At 32.8% G+C, this 18334-nt stretch overlaps 1 protein-coding gene across 2 annotated transcripts in view; it reads left to right on the top strand.

Moving 5' to 3' along the window:
- Positions 1-1275: 1275 nt before the first annotated feature.
- hdac4 (histone deacetylase 4) overlaps positions 1276-18334 on the top strand; it is a 259783-nt gene continuing 242724 nt past the window's right edge. For both annotated transcript variants that reach the window (XM_048194567.1, XM_048194569.1), the window contains exon 1: positions 1276-1463. The gene's annotated coding sequence lies outside the window, so the exon portion shown is untranslated. The remainder of the gene's footprint in view (positions 1464-18334) is intronic.

Below are 18334 nucleotides of genomic sequence, written 5' to 3'. Positions count from 1 at the left end.
ATTTCCATGTCTTTTCCAGTTCTCAACTTAATCAAATCTCTTAGAAATTGTAAGTGTATATCATAGGGTTTTCATAAACTGAGCACTGAAGGTTGCAGGTCTGGAAATCATATTTTTAAAATGACATATTTCTGTAACACTTTAGTATAGGGAACACATATTAACTATTAACTATGAATTTTCCCTCAATAAACTCCTAATTTACTACTTGTTAAGTTTAGGTATTGGGTAGGATTAAGAATGTAGAATAAGGTCATGCAGAATAAGGCATTAATATGTGCTTAATAAGTATAGCCAATAATTCAATTCACATTTATTTGTATAGCGCTTTTCACAATACATATCGTTTCAAAGCAGCTTTACAGAGAATGTCAACATTACAATTTAGAGAATGCATTTAGCTAATAATGTAATAATTTAGGCAATTAATTTACAATCATTGTTAGCAATTTAATTGAAGGTTGAAGCAATGAGCTCCTGGAAAAATGAATTACATATTAACAATTAGGCTATACTCTAGTAATATGCATGCTAATAAGCAACTAGTTAAAAGACCCTAAAATAAAATATTTCCAGGTGTACAATACAAAGAACAAATCTTTTCCTTTTTTTTTTTTTAATTGATAAAGGTACAGCAATTTAAATGAACAAAAATGGTAGTAGGCTATTATATGTTATTTTTTTTGTTATGTTTTTCATACAATGCAATAAACCTATTAAATACAGCGAGAAGTGTAGCTAGTTAAATTCCCAAACAGTTATTTTCAGGGAATCAAAAGCATAAAGCGCCAATAGTGTGGTCCAATTTCAGAACGAATGACTCATATGAGTCGATTCTTTTTTATGAATCAAAAACAAACGGCTCCTTTAGTGACTGTCTGACTCCCGAACGAATGAACCGGTTCTTTTTCATTTCTTGAATGAAAACACGTTTTTTTTTTTTTTTTTTTTTTTTTACTGAATTACTAATCTGACTCTCTTACCGATTTATTAAATGTCAAATCAAAAGAACAGTTGTGTTAAATTCAAGGTTCGTGAAACTTAATTCAGGTTGTTGTTCATATGACAATAAGTAGATGTTTTGTTTAAAATATTAGCCCATATTAAACTTATTTCCTATTTGTTTTTATATCTGATCTGTTGAAATATGTAACGATCAACATACAATAGCTGCTAATGCTATACAAGAACTGTATTTCTAAATATGTCTTCATCAAAATGATCATTATTGGCACTGTTAAGGAATCGGAATCATTCAATTCTCCACGATTCTCATCCCATGTGAGATCGACTGACTGTGAGCGCCCGCCTCTGGAGGACATGCGCCGGGGACTCGACACGTGATCCGCTCGCCACAATCCAGTATGGCGGAATCCGTCGGTGAGTGGATCCGTCGTTGGCGCGTTCTCCAACGGGAATAAAGTCCGGAGCGTTGCGTCCGATAGCGGCGGAGCTGCTGAGAGGTGAGCGGCGACGATTCGCATGCGTTTTCCAGCGGTTTTATCCTTAAATGCAGCGACCACTTCAGTAAGAGAAAGAAACTTGTGGGCGATCAGATGAAACAATCAAAACAGTGTATATGTGTGTGTTGAATCGTAACTCTCGGAGTAGTTGTATCACGTTTCATTTTCTGTGTGTGTGTATGCGTTCTCTTCATATCTGCAGGAGAATCATACAGGCAGACTAATAATCTGATATTAAGATTATAGTTAAGGCATATGACTGTACTATATAATGGTTATTCCACAAAATATGATTTTTTTAAATTCTGAACAATTCAAAAGTGTTGAACTACAGATTTGATTTGACATAATTTTGACAGTTTTACATATTTGACAGGGTCAATCAGCTTTTCATTGTCATATGTTCATGAGAAACATTTTAGGAGTTTTGTGCACCTTGAATCGCCTTTTAATTTGTCCAGCATTTGATAAAAAAAGATGTTACATTGTTTCAACTCCTCCTGGTTACACATTATAGATACCTGTGGAATTCCAAATAATAAACAGTGTTCCATTCTGTCAATGGACGTTCTGACGTCACATGCATAACTAATGATTGTTGTGTGAGATATGCATCACATAAGAGTCGTTCTGTGGTGCATGAGGGAATGGGTGAAATTGTTTTGAAAGTGAATTTAAATGGTTTTCTTTCTTTTTTTTAATTCAGTATTCATAGATTTCCCTTTTGTTGCTTTTCTGATCAGCAACCTCGATGCTATATTTGTAAAAATATTAGGGTTTAACGGTGCTAAAGGCACACCTTAAGAAAAATTGTGCTTTTCACAACTCTCAAGAAGGAAAAAGTTTGTACTATTTTCTGGTTATTTTGATAAAAGAATTCATTTTTGTTCAGTAAATATACTGTCATTAAAACAGGCCTATGTGATATAGTTTTATATATAAAATATAAACATTTAAAAATACAGAAGCAAAATCATTTAAAAAAAAATAAAGATTCTGAAAGTATTAAAGGAGATCCCATTATAGCCTATTTAATATAGCTTTACAGTAGTAACAATAAATGCTATTTTATTATGATATGATTAATATATTTAAAAATATGATTGTTTCATTATAAATATGGGCATTATCTCTAAGATTGATACCCAAATTGATATATGATATTATTTCCTATGTGAATCTAACCGTGTCATGTCAACAAATGGAAAAGTTATCCAGCTATTCATTAACATGTTAATTATTGTGCCTTTTGCCCCAACAGCAGGGGCGCTTTTTACCCCAAATACCATACTTTTACATATTCAACTGTTGCTTGAATTACCTTGAACAAAACTGAAAATCATTAAGAAGACCTTTGTCTGAAACAGTAATTTAATGGTTAATTTAATTCTTATTTGCTACTTAAATCAACAACATTTTAAAAAACATCAAATATTAGATGGCACTACCTCAGAATCAACTTTGCGTTGCCGCGATCACGTCAAGGATCAGACAAATTTGCACTTACATTTTGAAAAACGGATGTTTAGGAAAGTGCTGCGGCAAGTTTTTTTTGCCCCGTGGCGCCTTTAGCCCCGTTGTACCCTATTAATTTTGAAATTAACAGTTACTTTCGCATTACATTCTTTTAATATGGCTCAGCAGCAGACATTATTGATGCTTTAACCTTCTGTTGGATCATGAATTAGTATACATTTAACGGTAATGCTGTTTCTGTTTTGGCAGGAATGTGGTTTCCCTGTGCACCAATCGGAGAACGTTAGAAAATGTTTTTCATTTTCAGGAGATTAAAAGTTGCTTGGATGTATTATGTTAGGGTTAAATTTTGTTTTTGTGGCCTTAAAACGGTCTTGACGTAAGCGACCAAACAGAACATGAGGGCTGACAAGTTCCCTGGGCTGTTTTCATGATGACTGTGTTGTCCGGTGGTGGTTATATCACGTTGTCGGTCTGGGCTGCTGTCACACGTTGCTGGTGGTTGAAGTTCTGACATGTGGCATCATGCACGGGCATATAAATCCAGGCTTTAATCACAGCCTGTAGGAAACTCGCTCGTCTTTCCACATTCCGGCTCTCAAGGACCGGCGCTCAGACCTTGTAAATTCCAGGCCCCACAGGAAGAAGGTCAAAGCAGCCTTCTGAGAACTTGGCAGCAGAGAGTTAATCTAGTTTTGCTTGACCCTAGTTGTGCACTTTCGGATTTCTGGAAACAAACAAATGTGATTTTGTGTGGTTTTATATAACACTTTTTGGAATATTTTTGCTCTTTCCTTGATTGATTTTTTTTTTTTTTTGCCCATGTTTCTCCCCAAAATAAAAGAAAGTAATGATAGATAATATTTTATTTAAAAAAAACAACAAAACATGAAGTCCATTAAAGGTGCAATATGTAATATTTTCTGCCGCTAGAGGTCGCTAGAGGCCTATTCAAAACAAAGGTGTAGCTTGATGACACCAAGTTTGAGCGTGGAATCTTGGGACATGTGGTCTTCACCTCAATGGACGGTGCAAAAGTATCGGGATAGGACTCGGACAGAAATCATGTTCATGGATGTGATTATTAACGTTACTAGTATGAAGCAGAGCAGGACCGAGTGTTGTGGGAGATGAATGAGGCCGCTGGAGCCTTACGAGCAGCGGGACATTTATTATGCCACAGTCACCGGCGCTGCTTCCGCTTTTCCGGTCATGAGTATGAGGTAACGCAGCTCTGTTTATCATATTAGATACATTTGAGTGTGATGAAAATGATGTTATAACGTTACTCTGTGCGTTCGCTCGACGGCTGCTGTGAGACACTGTTGCACATTGCAGTAAGATAGATCGATTTTTAGAATATATATCCATATTAAATGTTGGATGACTTGTGTTGATAAATGGCATGCAATTAATTTTAAAACGTATTGTATGATGGAGAAAATGCTGTATTTCTGTTACTAAAAATAAAGCTGCATCTGATTGTTATGTTAGCTACTTCACAAAATAGTGTTTTTTTTTTGAGGCATGGATAAAGCATGGTACTCGCAAAAAATCAAGAAAATTAGATTTAAACAATAAGAATAAACGTGTTGAGATATATAACAATAATAATTAGTTTTGTCTATAAATATATGAAAACAGTTGTTCCCTTGTCTATTAAAACACATAATATATTAAAGCGTCTTTGGTGTTTCCATGATTTCTACAAAATAAAACCGAGGATAACGCGGGTATGACTCAATTGACAGGCGACTCCTCACACGTCTCGGAGCCTTGGTTAAAAGTGCAATTTTCTCAAGTTTTACAAATAGTTGGAAACATTTGGGATATTGTAAGTACTCAACTGAACAAAATATATAACACTGACCTAGTGGTTTTTGGATATTTTACTGCAAAAAATGTTACATATTGCACCTTTAATGCAATTAATTTATTAATTGTTTGTTTTGATTTTGGAGTGAAATGTGAATATTTTTGTGAGATTAACCTGTATGTTTTTTTTAAACTAGTTGAATTCATGTCCTGGTCAACTATTCCAATTATTTGTGAGTAAGAACAATTTTTTTACCCAATAAATTAATACCTTTATTCAGCGTGGATGCGTTAATTTCATCAAAAGTGACAGTAAAGACTTTTACAATGTTACAAAAATAATTCTATTTCAAATAAATTAGGGCTGCAACAATGAATCGATAATGAAAATCATTGACAACAAATGCCATTATCGATTAGTCGGGTCTGCCCACCGTGCATGAAAAACTTCCACCAGGGTCGCGTCAAATTACAACGACAAAATGCATCTAAAAATAGTGGAGGAAACAGAATAAGCTGCTGTAAGTGTTACAATTCATACAGGTATTTCCATTTTGCATGAAGAAATGACAGTAACAGGTTACTGTGTTCAGAGTGAATGTGTGTGTACACTCCTTTTATCTTTTAACGCTAAGTTTTTCTTTATTATCTTCATTATTTTTAATGTAGGGATTTGAACTGTCATTTTGTTTTTTAGCTATTTTGCATATAGGATAGATATATTCACTATATATGTTTTCATAGCAGTTCGTACATTTGTTTGAAGGACAGCATTGGGCAGGATATGTCAAAAAAATAAAATAATAGTAATATTTTAAAATATTACTGTTTTGTTTTACCGATCAAATAAATGCAGGCTTGGCGAGGAAAAATAAACTCACAGACCCTAAACTTTTAAACGGCACTGTATGTTTTTTCGATGCCGACATTAATGACTTGCCATTAAGTTCGCACCTCTTTTCTTGTGCTAACAGTTTAACTGTAGGCCTGCCGTAATGATTGACATTCCACTCCACTCATAGTGACTCGTCTATGATTGAATAATTATTTATACAGCACCTCTTGTCTCATTGAAAGCTAAAGTGAAAAACCTTCTCCCCTTGAAACACATTGTCAGTGAAGGCACCAGCATCATTTATCCTGTCTGTGTTTCTCTCTCCACAGATCCAATCTGTGTGGCTTGGCAAAGTAGGATTCTGAATAACGACAGCGCTTAGTGAATGTGACTAAATGGCAATGTTTAGGCCCACGCTTTATATAGTCTCAAATAACAATTTAAATCAGTTTGAGACCCTCGCTAATCAATTCTACTCCTTAGGGTACATAATTAACAGTGCTGGATGACTCATGGAGATTGGCAGATTGCACCGTTTGCTGCATCTGTGACTGAAGAGGAAAGAGAGGGAGATTTTGGCTCCAGCCGCTCTTACATGATGCTTAGCGAGGAAAAGCGATAACAGGAGACGGGGCGTAACTGTAGGTGGTAAATGCGGCTGGACAGATGACAAGTGTGACTGGCGATCCGTGGAAAGGTTGTCCCCCTAACTGGAAAATTGGATGTTTGTCACAAGCAGTGTTATTTAGAGGATTGTCTTAATGTCCCTGTGGGCTTGTGTTGTCTGCTATGTCTCTGGATATTTGCAGGATGGTGCTTAAAGAAATAGTTCAGCCTAAAATTAATATTTTGTCATTATATATTCTCCCTCATGTTTTTCCAACCCTCTGTGATGTTTGTGAAATGCAAAAGGAGATATTTAGACAGAATGTTCAAGCTGCTCTTTTCCATACAGTGAAAATAAATGGTGACCATTACCGTCAAGCAACATTTGAGTGAATATATTGACTTAAATTGAGTCCATTCCTCGCATAATGCTTTCATGTGACTCTATGGGACTGGAATATACTGCATCAGATTCATATGGATTGCTATTTGCCTTTATTTAATGCTATTTTGTCCTTATTGGAGCTTATTCACTTTCATGTTAAAGTTAATGTTTTACTGAAATTTCTCATTTTGTATTCCACGGACATCAGTCAGATATTAGGGCTGCATGACTAATCAGAATAAAATTTGTGCAATTATCAAATAGCAAAGGCTCTGATTTAATGAAATATTTATATGAGAGTGAAGCCTAGAACTGTGTTCTTGTAAACATAAGCAGCTCATGATGCATTGTTTTCAGCGGCTCGGTTAATAGTAAATGCTTCTTCACCTGAGCTCAATCTCTGCATCTGCAGTTCGGGTCGCTTATAATGTGCTTTTGGGAACGCAACCATTTATCCAAACTTTTAATGAATAGTGCATGTAAATTTAACATATTAGTATTGTAAATTTACGGTTATACTTTAAAATAAAATACTCTTTAGTAATATTTCTTAATTTAATATTTTTAATTGGTAAAGAAATATTATTATTATTATTATTATTATTATTATTATAGTAATATTGATATATAATCTCACATTTTTGGCCAAATTGTGCAAACAAGCACAGCAAAGGCATTTTAATCGCAATCGCAATTCAAAATTTTTAGAAATACTCTTTATAGTAATATTTCTTATATTAACATTTTGTTTAATAAAAAATGTAATAATGATAATAATGATACTATTATTATTATTATTATTATTATTATTGTTATAGTAATATTGATATATAATCTCACATTTTTTGGCCAAATTGTACAAACAAGCACAGCAAAGGCATTTTAATCGCAATCGCAATTCAAAATTTTCATAAATACTCTCTATAGTAATATTTCTTATATTAAAATTTTGTTTAGTAAAAAATGTAATAATAATAATAATGATACTATTATTATTATTATTATTATTATTATTATTATTGTTATAGTAATATTGATATATAATCTCACATTTTTTGGCCAAATTGTACAAACAAGCACAGCAAAGGCATTTTAATCACAATCACAATTTTTAATTTTCTTAAATACTCTTTTAGTAACATTTCTTATATTGAAATTTCATTTAGTAAAAAAGTTTTAAATAATAATAAAAATTATATTCTTATGGTCATTATTATAGTCATATTAATATATAATATCAAATTTTTGGCCAAATTGTATTACATTTTCATACATTTTCTTAAATACTCTTTTTAGTAACATTTCTTTATAGCCTATTAAAATTTTGTTTAGTAAAAAAGTTAATAATAATAAAAATTATATTATTATTATTATTATTATTATTATTATAGTCATATTAATATATAATCTCACATTTTTGGCCAAATTGTACAAACAAGCACAGCAAAGGCATTTTAATTGCAAAAAAAAAAGAACATCTTTAATTTTCTTAAATACTCTTTTTGGTAATATTTCTTATATTAAAATTTTGTTTAGTAAAAAAGTTATTATTAATAATAATAATAATAACGATATTATTCTTTTTATCATTTATTACTATTATTATTATATAGGCACATTAATATATAATCTCACATTTTTGGCCAAATTGTACAAACAAGCACAGCAAAGGCATTTTAATCGCAATCGCAATTCAAAATTTGTATAAATACTCTTTATAGTAATATTTCTTATATAAAAATGTTGTTTAGTAAAAAATGTAAAAATAATAATAATAATAATAATAATTATACTATTATTATTATTATTATTGTTATAGTATTATTGATATATAATCTCACATTTTTTGGCCAAATTGTAGAAACAAGCACAGCAAAGGCATTTTAATCGCAATCGCAATTCAACATTTTCATAAATACTCTTTATAGTAATATTTCTTATATTAAAATTTTGTTTAGTAAAAAATGTAATAATAATAATAATAATAATAATGATACTACTATTATTATCTTATTATTATTATTATCATTATTGTTATAGTAATATTGATATATAATCTCACATTTTTTGGCCAAATTGTACAAACAAGCACAGCAAAGGCATTTTAATCGCAATTCAAAATTTTCATAAATACTCTTTATAGTAATATTTCTTATATTAAAATTTTGTTTAGTAAAAAATGTAATAATAATAATAATTATACTATTATTATTATTATTATTATTATTATTATTGTTATAGTAATATTGATATATAATCTCACATTTTTTGGCCAAATTGTACAAACAAGCACAGCAAAGGCATTTTAATAGCAATCGCAATTCAAAATTTGTATAAATACTCTTTATAGTAATATTTCTTATATAAAAATTTTGTTTAGTAAAAAATGTAGTAATAATAATAATAATAATAATAATTATTATTATACTATTACTATTATTATTATTATTATTATTATTATTGCTATAGTAATATTGATATATAATCTCACATTTTTTGGCCAAATTGTACAAACAAGCACAGCAAAGGCATTTTAATCACAATCACAATTTTTAATTTTCTTAAATACTCTTTTTAGTAACATTTCTTATATTGAAATTTCATTTAGTAAAAAAGTTTTAAATAATAATAAAAATTATATTCTTATGGTCATTATTATAGTCATATTAATATATAATCTCACATTTTTGGCCAAATTGTACAAACAAGCACAGCAAAGGCATTTTAATCACAATCACAATTTTTAATTTTCTTAAATACTCTTTTTAGTAACATTTCTTATATTGAAATTTCATTTAGTAAAAAAGTTTTAAATAATAATAAAAATTATATTCTTATGGTCATTATTATAGTCATATTAATATATACTCACATTTTTGGCCAAATTGTACAAACAAGCACAGCAAAGGCATTTTAATTGCAGTCGCAATTTTGCATTTTCTTAAATACTCTTTTTAGTAATATTTCTTTATAGCCTATTAAAATTTTGTTTAGTAAAAAAGTTAATAATAATAAAAATTATATTATTATTATTATTATTATTATAGTCATATTAATATATAATCTCACATTTTTGGCCAAATTGTACAAACAAGCACAGCAAAGGCATTTTAATTGCAAAAAAAAGAGAACATCTTTAATTTTCTTAAATACTCTTTTTGGTAATATTTCTTATATTAAAATTTTGTTTAGTAAAAAAGTTATTATCAATAATAATAATAACGATATTATTCTTTTTATCATTTATTATTATTATTATTATTATTATTATTATTATTATATAGACACATTAATATATAATCTCACATTTTTGTCCAAATTGTACAAACAAGCACAGCAAAGGCGATTAAAATGCCTTTACTGTGCTTGTTTGTACAATTTGGCCAAAAATGTGAGATTATATATTAATGTGTCTATATAATGATAATATCACATAAATATCATTTATGGTGTTGTTTTATCATTTTAGAGCATTACAGCACCCATCACATTTGGAAAAGAGCAATAAATATATTCTTTGTGCTCCACAGAAGAAATAAATTCATACAGGTTTGGAACTTCATGAGGACTTTTCATTTTTGGACATTAGATTCAGTGGTTTGAGAGCTGTCGCGTCAGTGCGGAATCGTTTAGTGGCCGTGTCACTTTTGGTTTGTTTGAGCGCCCGTTCGGTTTTCCATTGTGCTCTGGCAGAACTTGGCGAGGCTTCATTTGGCAGGGTTCATTTGGCAATCCGTGTTTGTCCGAAACCCAAGACTGCAATAATGAAAAGCTTGTCTGTTTATATGATGGGTTTAATGAAAACTAAGTGTTTGTGGGCAGTGCGTCGGTCAAGGTGGTATGAACCTCATTGTCACCTAACTGTGACCCTTGAAGCTGTAATAACGCATCGCTGGGCTGGCAGACCTAGCAGAGGACGCAAAAGGCAGACAACAGTCGAGGGAAAGTGAATGACCGCAGTGACAGAGTGACTGATGATTGTTTTGCCCCTCATAAAGTCCAGGCAGGCACACAGTCACAAGGCTCATTTCCTGCTCTCTGTTTATCTGAAAACAGTCAGGCCTGTATGGAAATGGAGATGTTGAATTCTTGCTGCTCAACTGATGCTCATCTGACTATTTAAGGAATAGTTGACCCTAAAATGCAAACTCTGTCAGTATTTACTCACCCTCATGCTGTTCCAAACCCGTATGCTGTTTTTTTTTCCCCTGTGGAATGCATAAGGTGAATTTTTCAATCTCATGACATGTGTCTTTTCCAACAATTCATAGTGATCGTGGCTGTCAAGCTCCAAAATAGACCAGTTAATCACTGTCAGAGGGATAGTTCACTCAAAAATGAAAATCTGTCATCATTTACTCACCCTCATTTCATTTTATTTCTTCTATGTAACATAAAGAGGATATTTTGATGCCAAATGTCTTGAGTGCCCCCCCCCATGCATTTTAAGTCAAATTTTGATTCCAAACATTCTTCAAAATATCATCTTGTGTTCTGCTGAAGAAAGAAATGCATATAAATACAACACAAGGGTGATTCAATGTTGAACGAATGGGAACTATTTCTTTAAAGAACCATAAAGCGATGCATAAAGCTCATGCGCCATATCATCTCTGAAAAATCTCATTCTGGTTAAAAAATGGCTTCAGCTTTGATTTATTATCATATGATTTCATAATGCTTGGACTATAAAGCACAAAGTCATGTGAACTACTTCTATGGTGTTTTATGGTCCATTTTGGAGCTTGATGACAGCCAGTGTTGGTTGTTTTATTTATACTATTATAGTTTTTTATTAACATTTTGAATTAGCTTTTATTTTTATATTCAGTTTATCAGTTTTCTTTTGGAGTTTTTAGTAATTTTGTTTTGTGCTTTTGTCATTTTTATTATTTTATTTTTAAGTATTACTTTTAGATTTCATTTATTTTTTTGGTAACGCTTTACAGTAAGGTTTCATTAGTCTGCAGGTGCATTTTAAATGTTTTAACTATCATCTTTGTAATGAATGTCATTTCAGTTCTACTTTCTGAGTATGAATTATCATATGCAGTAAAAGACAACAATACTTAGGTTCTGTAAAAGGTTTAGCCACAAACTCAACTGACTGACTTCTCTCCTGTATGATTTCATATGAGTCTCTTCAGATCTTACTGTACATGATTTATGAGCTTCTACAACTTTTGACCTCCTAACTGAACTCCTTTCCACAAATTGATGATGAACATAGAAAAAAAAAGTATAAATAAAAATTAATAACACAGTTACAATAAGTGCAACCATAATCAAAGTACTCTCTCAATATTCAAAGTGCAAATAGAGACTACATTTTTCTTCAAGCATGATACAGACTCAGAGATGGTTACAACTACACAGCCCAGTCTAAGATAACTTTCATATTGGGAGATATTTGCATGCATCAGGGAGCCGCTTTTCATATTGCTTTTACATTAGCTTACTTTTATGCATACTCTGTCAATACATGGGTTTCAAAGACGTCACTTCCGCTATGCCCGCCGCCATATTTGGGACCGGTCACAGCTGCGCGCCCTGTTTAAGTCTATGGTGACAGCAGCTACAACTACCAGAGGAAGGCCAACAAAACGCTCTCAGAAGGTTCACAACAAGTTTATAATAGATCTTGGATATGTGGTGCTGTTAGCCGTTTCAACAGTCGTCAGAACTTCAAATTTATTTGATTTATTTGAAAATATTATGAATTCTAGTTGCTGTGTTTCGGCGTGTTACAGGATGAACAAATTCACGACACCAGCTGACTACATTACTTAGTTCAAGTACATGCGTGCATGATTTTGTGCAAATATAAGTTGTAATTTTATGTATAGCTTGTATAAATATATATGAATTACCATAGGATGTGTCCTGTTGAGTTAATTAACCTTCTAGCAAAGCGCTTCAGTTTACGGGTGTTCATTCAGCGCGCGCAGCTCAAATAATACTGTTATCAAAATGAATCTGTTATTGATGTTATTGTATACAAAAAAAAATCTGTTATTGTTCATGATCCTTATTATTAATCAAACTATGTGTTGATGAAAATAATACTAGAATATAAGAGCTAGTTATTAAAAATAATGCATTCGTTTTCTTAAAGAAATATTAAAGTTTTAATAATACTGTGTAGTAACGTTAAACATTTTAATGACTTAATCATTGCTGTTTGAGCTGCGCACGCTGAAGCTGAAGAGAATAAAAAAACCCATAAACTGAAAGTTAATTAACTTTCAACTTTTTAATTAATCAACGGAACACATCCTATATAAAATAATCCAGATATTAATACAAAATAAAAATAATATTACAACTAGTATTTGCACAAAATCACGCACAGATGAACTTGAAGTAACCTCATTGAAACTCCGAAACACAGCAAATAAGCCCAAATAATTCACAACGTTATTTTACAAGTATATACGATTATAATATCATGTATAAGAAGAAGACAGTCCCAATCATATTAATGTTTTGTCTTTTTGAGCGCTCGCACTGAAGCTATAGATGATCATCAGCTCTGTGGGTTATTTACCTCAACGAAACACATCCTTTATGAGAATAATCAGATATTTATACTTAATAAAATTAATAAGTTTTATCTGTACAAAATGACGCGAATGCACAAGTGAAGTTTGAACAAGTTTATGTAATCAATGTTTAACTCAGTCGACGCGCTCTTACCACAACAACACGCTGAAACAACAACACAGAGAATTCACAACATTTTATTACAATAGTGTCCTCGTTATAATGTTACGTAAATGACAGTCCCAGCAGTTATTAATGTTGTGCATTGCTGTTTGGCTGCCAGTGGTGTGGTCCCTTCTGAATGAAGCCAATAATTCTGCCGATCTAACTACATTGGGATCAAATAAATTTGTAGTTCTGACGACTGTTGAAACGGCTAACAGCACCGCATATCCAAGATATATTATAAACTTGTTGTGAACCTTCTGAAAGCGTTTCGTTGGCCTTCCTCTGGTAGTTGTAGCTGCTGTCACCATAGACTTAAACAGGGCGCGCAGCTGTGACCGGTCCCAAATATGGCGGCGATAGAATACAGTGACGTCACATGAAACCCATGTATAGGGAGAGGCGGTACTAAGCGCGCATTTTACAAGATAAGACATTTGTCAGAGGCTTAGGTAGGGCCCTATAATTTCCGCGATCATGGAATCGCGCACGGAATCACGGAATCCATTCATAAAAACGGAATTTACTATATAACGCGGAATGTCAAATTTTTGATGAATGAATTAAAAGCAGGTCAGTACACTTAAATTAAATTGCGATATAGACTAGTGTGTGTGAATATTAAACCGCAAAAAGACTATTTAAACATGAATCCTGCATGCCTGTGTGACTCTGAAATGAATGATGCGGAAGCGCGGTTTCATATACCTCACACCGCCTCACACACACTCGCGCGGGGGCGCATGCACGCTGAAGCACATGCGACGCTCGCGGTGTTTTCGTCCTCTGTCGCCTCACTATATGAACGCACAAATTCATCTCCAGAGCTGCTCTGAAAGTCACTTCATCAGCATTTAACCGCTTCGTTTGAGAAAACTACCGTCATAAACACAGAGAAAGCTCTAGGCAAACCGTCAAAATAAAAGTTCGATTTAACTTGACAGAAACATATTACTGTTGTACAGTAGAATTTAGATAAATTAATTTAATAATAAATTATTAAAATATATTTTAAACAATAATCTCAGTGTTTCTTCCATGTTTTAATTTTAACAGTAAAGCTCTGTTGTGCAGCACATTGTTTGACAAAAAAGTTTAATTTCATGATTAAAAGATAAATTAAATGGTATGTGTTCATTTGATTTCCAGAAAAATTTAAATACACAACAGAACTTATGAAAAAAAAATCATAAAAATATATTATTAAATTAATAAATATTGTTGTTTTTAAGTATTCAATTAATTAGACATGCTTTTTGATTATTAACATGGAATTAAACCATTAAAATGGAATCCAGAAAACAGAATTTGGTAAAAATAAAATTTGAGGGGAAAGAATACAACGTTTATCATAGGGCCCTAAAAAAAAAATGGAATTTTTTGAAATTTTTTGTTAAACTTTTATTAAATTGTTGGTAAATTGGACACGATTCATTATTTCAATTAATTAGACATGCTTTTTGATTACTAAAATTTAATTTAACCATTAAAATGGAGTCAAAAAATAAATAAAACGGAAAAAAACGGAATCCAGAAAAATTAAAACGGAATTTGGGAAAAATAAAATGGAATTTGGGAAAAAATAAAATGGATTTCATAGGGCCCTACTTAGGCTCTGTTGTGTAACGAATCCTCCGCCATGGTCTTGTCAGTCATCTCGTCACTTACTCTCGTCACATGATCGGTGAACTCTGATTCCTGCTGCTCTATGTGCTTCAACTTGTGTTGGATGAGCTGGATGGGATGGAGCGACCATTATCCAACTGAATTAAATGGTTTTTATTTCTATAAAAAGCGAAATGACAGTGGAGGTGTAATGTAAACGTAGCGGTGGCATATTCTATCCTAATTTCACCCTCACACTCCATCATGAGACCGCTTTTCACCTCGACGAGAAATCTCATCACATTTTAATCTCGCAGGATCTCATGGCACGAGATCTCGTCACACCCCTAATTTTCACTGAACGATAATAACCGTAGTTACTGGAAAAGCTTTGTGAATATTCTGGAAAAAAAAGTTTCCCAGTTGTGTTCCATGCAAAAAAATAAAAAAAATAAAAATTGCTTCTGAATCTGGAATGCCATGAGAGTCAGTAAATAATGACAGAATTTTCATTTTCAGCTGAACTAATTCCTTTAATGAACAGTTACTGCATCAAATCACTGGTTAAAACATACGCAATCTGTTGCTCACCAGCCCATTTTTTAACATGTCTTGCACTAGTTTACGCTGCCAAAACAAGACGCCAGTGGTTGAGCGAATTCCTTAATGAAGCATTTGGCCATAGTGGCATGAGAGCGAATTTAATGGCACACAACACGGTACCACGTCAGTCCTGGAAAGAAATGCTGAAAATCACTGCTTGCCTGGTAGTAGATGTGGAGTTTCTTTGCAATATGGTTCCCTCAAAAGTTGTGCAACTTTGTAGTTTTAAATGGAATGTGCCACAAAGAGCTTTAGCTGGGGTTTAGCCGAGGCAAAGACGTTGGGAAAAAGAGATTTTTATGGTCAGCCTGTGGCACTGACTTCCCAAAGGCATTGCTTTCTTTGTTGATTCTCAGCTTAGACTCATTCAAACCTGCCAAACAGTAAATGGTCACTCTCATCAAAAGCACAGTCATTTAGCGTTTAAACATTCATTAGTTCCTTTAGTGCGGCGTAATGGCTAACTGGTAGTATATTTGGCCTGCTGGTGTTGTTTTGTCCTGTAGCGTACATGAGCGAGCAGCGGTGAGTATTGTACAAACACAGGCGACATCCTGTCATATTGGATTGGGTGTCGTTTTCCTGCTGAGCTCGGTAGAGCGGCTTTTCTCTTCGGGCCTGTCAGCCTGTGTCAGATCGGCTCCTCTGTGATGGTCACCCTAGACGGCTGACCGGCCGGCCATGTTTCGTTTTTTTTTTTTTTGTCCTAGACGGGATGATGTAAGACTGAAATTATGCAGAGGGTATGCAAGTCTCTTCCCTTTCCCTCAGGTTAAACCCGCACCCCCAGACATGAGCAGTCGGGGCCGGTGGATGCTTGACCGACTTTGGCTGATTTTTGTCCTGAAGCTGTCTGTTAACATTGCTCCCCGCTTCCTTGACACACTTTTATGCAAAACTAGGCCATCATTGCTATTTCTGTTTTTAAAAATGTCTTTATGTGTACAGTATGTCTAGTTGTTATGTATTGCAGGGTTCCCATAATCTTGGAAAACCTGAAATAAGGGGTTTTAAAGGGATAGTTTGCCCAAAAATGAAAATTACCCCATGATTTACTCACCCTCAAACCATTCTAGGTGTATATGACTATCTTCTTTCAGACGAATTCAATCGGAGTTATATTAAATAATGTCCAGGCTAATCCATTCTTTATAATGGGAGTGGATGGTGGCCCAAATCCTAAAGTCCAAAAAAATGCACCCATCCATTATAAAAGAAGTCCACACGGCTCCGGGGGGTTAATAAAGGCCTTCTGAAGTGAAGCAAGGCATTTATGTAAGAAAAATATCTATATTTTAAAGGTGCCATCGAATTGAAAATTGAATTTACCTCGGCATAGTTAAATAACAAGAGTTCAGTACATGGAAATGACATACAGTGAGTCTCAAACTCCATTGTTTCCTCCTTCTTATATAAATCTCATTTGTTTAAAAGACCTCCGACGAACAGGCGAATCTCAACATAACACCGACTGTTACGTAACAGTCGGGATCATTAATATGTACACCCCCAATATTTGCATATACCAGCCCATGTTCAAGGCATTACACAAGGGCAGCCAGTATTAACGTCTGGATCTGTGCACAGCTGAATCATCAGACTAGGTAAGCAAGCAAGGACAACAGCGAAAAATGGCAGATGGAGCGATAATAACTGACATGATCCATGATAACATGATATTTTTAGTGATATTTGTAAATTGTCTCTCTAAATGTTTCGTTAACATGTTGCTAATGTACTGTTAAATGTGGTTAAAGTTACCATCATTTTTTACTGTACTCACAGAGACAAGAGCCGTCGTTATTTTCATTATTAAACACTTGCAGTCTGTATAATGCATAAACACAACTTCATTCTTTATAAATCTCTCCAACAGTGTGTAATGTTAGCTTTAGCCACGGAGCACTATCAAACTCATTCAGAATCAAATGTAAACATCCAAATAAACACTGTACTTACGCGATTAGACATGCTGCATGACGAACACTTTGTAAAGATCCGTTTTGAGGGTTATATTTGCTGTGTGAACTTTGTTTATGCAGTGATAGAGTCGAGAGCTTGGGAGGGGGCGGAGAGCGCGCAATTTAAAGGGGCCGCAGCATGAATCGGCACATTTCTAATTATGCCTCAAAATAGGCAGTTAAAAAAATTTATTAAAAAAATGTATGGGGTATTTTGAGCTGCAACTTCACAGACACATTCAGGGGACACCTTAGACTTATATTACATCTTGTAAAAAAAAAACGTTCGATGGATATATAAATATATTATATATAATATGTTATGGCCATAATTGTATTTTTTTTAAATATTTAAGTTGTGCCAGGCTTGACCATGCATCTTCAGACTATTGTAGAAAGAATTATATTGTAATATTTATTTTTATATTTATCTATATATATATATATTTATATCTATCTATCTATCTATCTATCTATCCATATTTTATTTTTATTTTACAAATAGATATATTTATCTATTTATTTTATATATTTATAATTAAAAATTAAATATATTATAAATGTGCATTTTTTTTCTTCTTTTCAATTTCTTCTTTAATATTTTAGTTGTGGTTAGCTTTATCATGCATCTATAGACTGACGACTGAGTATTAACTATATATTAACGATTTTGTAGAAACAATGATATTGTGTGTGTATAATTTTTTCTTTAATATAGTGTAATTTTTATAATATTTTAGTTGTGACTGTCTTGCTTGCATCTTCAGACTTTGGTACCAAAATATTAATGAAACTGTAGAAAGAATGATGCTGTTAAATTTGTATTACTATTATTAGATTTTTATTATTATTATTATCATTATTTAACTTGATATCA

The sequence above is a fragment of the Megalobrama amblycephala genome, linkage group LG6, assembly GCF_018812025.1.
Source record: "Megalobrama amblycephala isolate DHTTF-2021 linkage group LG6, ASM1881202v1, whole genome shotgun sequence".
Lineage (NCBI taxonomy): Eukaryota > Metazoa > Chordata > Actinopteri > Cypriniformes > Xenocyprididae > Megalobrama > Megalobrama amblycephala.
The sequence above is the reverse complement of the archived record's forward strand: the minus strand, read 5'-3'. Positions and strand labels throughout refer to the sequence as shown.